The sequence below is a fragment of the Vulpes vulpes genome, chromosome 1 (genome assembly GCF_048418805.1).
Source record: "Vulpes vulpes isolate BD-2025 chromosome 1, VulVul3, whole genome shotgun sequence".
In the NCBI taxonomy this organism is placed as follows: domain Eukaryota; kingdom Metazoa; phylum Chordata; class Mammalia; order Carnivora; family Canidae; genus Vulpes; species Vulpes vulpes.
Window position 1 is genome coordinate 55186412 of NC_132780.1, and position 7475 is coordinate 55193886.

Below are 7475 nucleotides of genomic sequence, written 5' to 3' on the forward strand. Positions count from 1 at the left end.
AAGAAAGAAAGAAAGAAAGAAAGAAAGAAAGAAAGAAGAAAGAAAGAAAGAAAGAAAGAAAGAAAAAAGAAGAAGGAAGGAAGGAAGGAAGGAAGGAAGGAAGGAAGGAAGGAAGGAAGGAGAAAGAAAGAGTGGAGGGGAGGAGGGAGAGAGGATGGAAGGAAGGAAAGAAGAAAAGAAATCCAGGGAATTATACAAAGTGAAAAAAGCCAATCTCAAGAGTATATGCTGTAGGATTTTTTAATTTATTAATTTATTTTAAAAGATTTTATTATTATTATTTTTTTAATGGTAGTCACACACAGAGAGAGAGAGAAGCAGAGACATAGGCAGAGGGAGAAGCAGGCTCCATGCACCGGGAGCCTGATGTGGGATTCGATCCCGGGTCTCCAGGATCGCGCCCTGGGCCAAAGGCAGGCGCCAAACCACTGCACCACCCAGGGATCCCTGTAGGATTTTTTTAATGTAACATTTTGAAATGACAAAATCTTAAACATGGAGAAAAGATTAGTTATTGCCGGGGTTAGGAATATGGTTGGGGGGTGAGTAAATGGGAGGTGGGTGTGGTTATAAAGGGCAACACAAGGGATTCTTGTGAAGGTGGAACCATCCTGTACCTTGTCTGTGGTGGTGATGCAAGAACCCACTCACGTGACAAAATTGCATAGAGCTAAATACACGCACACACACACACACACACACACACAATTGAGTAAAAGCAAAACTGGGTAATTCTGAGTAAGATTGGTGGATCGTTTCAATGTCTATATCCTGGTTGTGATGCTGTACTTTAGTTTTGAAAAGCTTCCCTGAAGGGGCGCCTGGGTGGCTCAGTCAGCTAAGCATCCACCTCTTGGTTTCGCCTCAGGGTCATGATTTCAGGTCTTGAGGTTGAGCCCTGCAGTGAGCCTTCCCTCGGGCTCCATGCTCAGTGGGGAGCCTGCCTCAGATTCTCTCTCTCCTTCTCCCTCTGCCCCTTCCCCTGCTCACATGTGCCCTCTCTAAAATAAACAAATGCATCTTTTTTTTTATAAGAAGAAAAGCTTCCTTGAGGATGAATCTTGAAGGGAGAGATTCTTCTATTGACCAAAGGATATGCCGCAGCACACGTAAGACCTACCGTGTGGTCCAGCCACACCCAACAACTGTACCTACAAAATGTCTCAACCACTCCCTGGTGGCAAGTTATCCAAGGCCATCTCCCCATTTCTTGAATCCAGAGGAAAACATTGGATAGTCATTAACCCTTCAGTCCGTAATCTCCTTTTCAAGTGGAGAAAGTACCCCTTTGCAGGGTATTCCCCTTCTTCCTGGGGTAACAGCAATAGCACCAAAAGGAAGGAAATAGGAGACGGAATTTTAATCCAAATCTTGTTTTTCCTGGACCTTGCCCAAGAGAGTGAAACCAGGTAGAGAAGACAGAAAAACAAAATACACAAATAATCAAGACGAATGGGTGCCACTACGCGCTATGCAGAGGATTAGAATGGAGGATGCTACGAGTGCCCTGGGGCACTGCAGAGAACACAGGAGGGGGGGCCTTTCCATCCGAGGCCCCCAGATGTAAGAAGGTGGGTGTTTGCAGTGATGGGAAAATGGTCAGTGCGGCGGAGGCACAGTGAGGAAGGTGCGCCACGCGAGCTCATCCAGAGTCCAGCCTGTGGGGTTGCATATTATTCATATTATTCATCTAGAGACCTCCATTCTTTTACCTTCACGTCACAAAATCCAGGGCTGAGTGCGCCACAGTGCACATGGCGGATTTCAACAAATGTGTGTTAGGCGTGCTTTCAGCCAGAGCCAGCCTGCAGTGCTCTTCTTTCTTCTCCTGTGTTTTCCCCACAACATCAGACAGTGTCTTTGATTCTAAAAGAGCAGACAAACAAGTGGGACGGGCAGGCGTCCGGCCCTGGGCCCTTGCCAGGACCATCTTGGGGGGTCCCGGGCGGCTCCCCCTCCTGAGCTCCCTGGCACCTCACCTCTACGCTCAGGGATTCAGGGGGCTCTTGAGTAACCAGGAGGACTCGGGATCATCAGCAGCCAAAGTAAACCTGGGTCCGAGCCGACCATGCGGTTCACCCAGTTCAGTAGCGGGGACTGAATGTGCACAAGATCCTCTGGGCCCCGGTCCAAACAGATGGGCGAAAGCAGCGTACACACCTGTTGCATGAACACCAAGCCTTCTATGGACGCAGACCTGGGGTTCCCATCAGTCAGAAACAGAGGGGGGCCCGGAAGCCTACAGAAGTCCAGGGCTGAGCTGGGCCTCGGCTCGCACCAGGCCCGGTCTGTGGGGCGGGAGGGAAGCAGGCCACCCCGGCCCAGAGGTGCAGGGGCCACCTCCCCGCCCTGAGTCTCGGAGCCCAGAAGCCCGTCACCAACTCTAGGGAAGAGTCCTGAGCTCAGGTTCTAGAATGAGAGGCCCAGAGCTGCCGGTAAGGACCACAGCCTGGTGACAAACAACAGAAAACCACCGCCTGGGCACCGGAGGCTAGGAGTGCGTGGTCCGGGGTCAGCAGGGCCCCCGGTGCCTCCTCTGACGCCTGCAGGCGAGGCGCCCCCCTAGCTTCGTGGAGCTCCTGGGGACTCGCTGCTGTCCTCCCAGGCTCGGCCCCCACTTTGTCGTGGTGCCCCGGGGCTCCTCCTCTGGTGCTGCTAGTCCTGCCGGGCCCAGGCCTCACTCTCCCATACGTGCCTGTTTTTTAACTGAATTAACTGAACTACAATGATCCTATTTCCAAGCAAGTTCTCATTCCGAAGTGCTGGGAGTTAGGATTTGAACACAGCTCGTGAGGGACACAGCTGGACCACACACAAGGTGATGAGTATACCTGCCTACGTGTTCGGGTGTGACGGGGCAGAGGGCATTTTCAGGCACGTTTAACCCACAGCAGCGATGTCCCCATGCATCCCCAGTGGTTACTGCCAGAACATCGTTTTCTACATAGTTATGATTCCATAAAATATGATTTTATTGGATTTCAAATGTCATATAAATGCTAAAGTGTGGGTATCCTGCTGGTGCTTTCTGTTTTTCCTGCATTATGTTTTTGGGATGTATTTGTGTTGGAAAGCGAGTTCACTTTTTTAATTGCTGCGCCCAATTGTAGGGGTATAACCTATTTTATCATCAAAACTTCCTCTTGTGAATAAGTTATTCTCTATTTGCTGCTCATGAGTGTCCGTCTTTCTCTCCTGGCTTCTTCTCTGCCTGGCTGTGTGCAATGGGGAGGATAACCTCCCGGGGCTGCATCCCCAGGACCTGTCCCTTGCTTTCTGACTCAAGAGTGGAGTTTTGCAAGGCTCCCGTAGCAGATCAGCTGGCAGAAAGATGGAGCAATGGCGCTTCCCCCTTGCTGGTCCACATTTTATATGGTGGCCACACTCCTCTACCAGCCTCCAGGAGGGTAGCGCCTCACCCCATGGTTTTGCTCTCTTGATTCCAGTAACACTGCTTCCTCCTCTTATCCCTTCAGGTCTGTGAATGATAATGATTCTCTTCACCCTTGCTACCTTCGGGGTGCTTCACCAACCTTTGTTGTTCTCCTAAAGTTCTGGCACCACTGCAAATAATCTGTTTTTTTTTTTTAATCTTTCAATTTACTGTTCAAGTATACCATCCATTCCTTGTCAAAATCTTGACTAATATAGTAATTGGTTCCACAAGTGTCCCTAAGACATAGTCCATTAAAGTAGATTATGGAATTGAGTCATGCAGACATTGAATGAGCGCATCCTTCCCCACCGGGAAATGGGACCCTGGTAATCTGGGGCAAGCAATAGCTGGTATCTTTACTAAAGCAAATCTTCCCCCGGCGTGTGATGGGAACCTATTGCCTTAACAAATGCTTTCCCTTTAGTTTCCACCAGTAAATGCAACCAGCCACATCTCACCTTTCCCCAGTGGTTCAGCACTACACAGGGCTGTCTCTTCTCAAAGCTCTAATTTCTATCACATTATAATCTATAGGGGTTGTGGTCTCGGATGTCATCTGTGAACTGGTTCCTGGTCCATGTCTTGCCCATCCCCAGTGAATTAAGAAGTTTGCACCAGAATGTGAACTATGTATGCACCAAAATGTGGCCTATTTAGGTCAAGTGACAAATTTTTTTCTGAGCAAGTCTTTCTGGTGAGGGCATCATACACTGAGTTCCATTGGGTGCAAACTATTTAACTCATTGCTGCAGGCAGGTACTTTGAATGGCTGTTATTCTGGTCTAGACAGACCTTGATCATCTTGACGTGCAACAGAATCTCATGTCGGGGCGTACTGATCTGGCCATGTCATTAGGAAGAAGCTAACAACCAGATAGATGCCTTAGAAAGAAAAAGAATGTTGAGGAAGGGAGAGAAAGAAAAAAACATGTGAAAGCTCACAGACCTGTGATATTTATGAAATTTCTAATAGGACAATAGTGTGAAAAATGTCAGGATACTCTCTCTTCAATGAGAGATAAGCTGCCTCACTTTGTACAAATGACAGCAAAAACAGCCCTAGCACTTAGTGTACCGAAGAGTTTGTATTTGGGTTTACTGCTCTGGCGCATCTACCAGATGACCTGTAAGGCTTCTTTTCCAAGAAATATGTGCAGCGAGAAGGTGTCTGCATCGGGTCCCGGCTTCCACATAGACTAACTTGCCACTAGGCCTCTGATCCAGCAGACTGAGCGGTATTTAGAGACTCCGTGGCAGAAAGGGATAAAGCATGTAGCCGGCAGCGGTAACATCATAATGGAAATCCCCAAGATTTTGAAAAAAGGCTGTTTCGTCATTTGTCAACTACTATTTTCCCATTAGTAGAGATGCTTTGAGTTTGCAACTATAGAAAAAGAGCAGCCCACCATGGTGTGGAAGACCAACTGGCTTGGACAATGGGGTGTAAGAATGGTTACCATCAAAAAAGCGAGTGTCCTCTGACCCAAGGAATGACAAATTTGGGTGTGTGCAGCAGCAGCCCATTATGAAATGTGACTGGTATGTGCAAGATGGAGCCTGAGCAGGTCAAGAAGCCTTGAGTACATCTCAGAAGTGATGGCTCCGATTCTCCTGACATCTGCTTCTACTCTTCACTTCCCCTCTCAAACTCATGCCTGTGGCCTCACTGAGATTTTAAAGTCATCATAGTTTTAGGAGTTCGCGATTAGGTTGTCTGTTGGCATGTCACCACATCCACCCTTCTTGTTTTGCAGGATCTAGAACAAGGGTTGGCAGACAAGCGCCTGTGGGCCAAATTCAGGCTACCTTCTATTTCCTACTGCTTCCAAACTGAGAACGGTTTTTACATTTGTAAATGGTTGGGGAGAAATCTAAAGAAAAATTTAAGAGTTCATGACATGTAGACATTATCTGAGATTCAAACTTCAGCATCTCTGTGTACTTTCTGTGCTACCATGACAAAGTCTAAAATATTTGCCCATCTGGTCCTTTATAGAAAAAAAATATGTCAACCGTGATCTAGAAGCCTGGGAACTGGATTGCCCCCAAGTTCCTAGTAGATTAGATTCCACTAATGAGGGGTGCTCACAAGAGATTTAGAAGGAAGAAAAAAGCAGAAGGCAGTTTTTTTCTAAGGGATGTAAGAAACTTCAGAGCTTTGGCAGACAGCTGGTAGTAGGTTTTGCCAACAGCTTCTGGGCATCCCCTTGTGATTTAGTCAGGAAGCCTAGTGGAGATCATAAGCAACTATTACATGTTATGATTTCCTGAATTCTGATGATAGTCCCACACACACACACACCCAGGCTTCACTCTTTCCACTTTTCCAAAGACTTGTATAAGCCTTCCATTCCTATATTTCATCCCTTCCTCCTAGAAACACCTCAAGTGGGAATATCTGATCTACCAAGAACTTGGCTGAGTCAATTAGAAAAGCACTGAATCGGTAAGGTAAACGAGCTTAACTCTTGCCTAGCTAGAGCCATGACTGGGATGACGTGTTCTCTGAGAATATAAAATAAAGGAATTCTTGTCTATTCTGGAAAACCAGGTAAAATTTTCCTGAGGAAAGGAAAGCTGATCTTAGATCCGAAGTATTAGCTAGGCAAAGGACTGGAGCTTTCAGGCCAGAGAAAGTGTTATAGGGATGAGGGCCGGTATGCAAATAAGCCTTTAGGAGGAAGAACATGGTGGTATGAAGAGAAAAATGCTGGGAGAGCTAAACCTTGGCAAAGTTCAAGAGAAAGCTGGAATTTGGGGGAGGCCATGCTGTACAGGACCTTGCGGGATGGGTTAAGGATTAGGGTTTTCTCCCATAAGCAATGAGAAACACTTTCATGAGCTCCTTATAGAAGAGAAGATTCGAGAGCCAGGCTTGACTAATGGGTGAGAGAGTTGTGATAGAGAAGAGCAACCCAAGGGCATCCCTTTTTTGGACAAGACCTATCAGTGAACAGTTTATCAGTCAGCTTAGCCGGAGAGCATTAGGGGAGATTAACTTAAAGAAAGGTATGGAGGACCTAACACGACAGGAATCTGGACTTTATTTTGTTGTCAATGAAAAGTTATCCAGGCAAACTTAACAACACTCTTCTGAAGATGTTTTTTGTAGTAAACTTAAACTGAAATATCAAATTTGAATTTAGGTTGAGAAATGCTGTTGGCTTTTGTTAATGATAGTGTTTTGTGGTTCTTGAAATGAGACGAAGAAGCTTAAAGGTACAGGAAATTGGTGGCTTTGGTAAAGATTTTGCATGGTTTCATATTAAAAGGAGCTGTTGCAGGGGTTTCCTTTACACCAAGGCTAGAGAAATAGAGAAAACAAATGATGGCACAGTTGAATATCAGATGAATAAATGTCATATCTCCTAGGCTGCACCTTCGGGTACCCAGCTCTGGCCACCTTCACCTATGGAGAAGGCAAAGAAAAGGATGCTAGATGAAATCGGACACACAGGCCTCCAAGAGACATGAAAGCATCATTTAAGTATATGTGTAAAAGTACCCTTTCTTGTCTTAGAAAATCGTCAACAAAATAATTTAGTATGCATTCACAACAGCTCAGTAGGGGAAAGGAGCATCATTTTAACAGTCAATGCTCCAGCTCAGTTTCACCAAAAAGAGTACATGAAGTGGAGACAAGCATGCAGGCAATCTATTGGGGGTGGGGGGTGAGAACAACATACTCGAGAGGTGAGGAAAGCAGGGCTGGGCAAAGGGAAGAGTTCAACCATGCTACAGTTGCAACGGAGTTGAGACGGCCCTTCGGAGTTGCAGAGTTGCTCCAGTTGAGCCAAAGAGGCCCTGCACACCTGCCTTGACCAGTCATTGGCTGCAGATTACCCGAAAGGAAGGGATGTAACCCTCAGGGAGGCAGCTTGCATGGACCAAGGGTAATTCCAAAAGAAGGGCTCGAATAAGAGCTGCCAATAGTCAATATTTCTGACAACTGCGGAACAGACGCCGAGGCTCCGAGAAGGGATGTGGGTGGTATACACAGCGTTCATTGGTCTATCCTCAACGTGTCTCTTGGATCCGT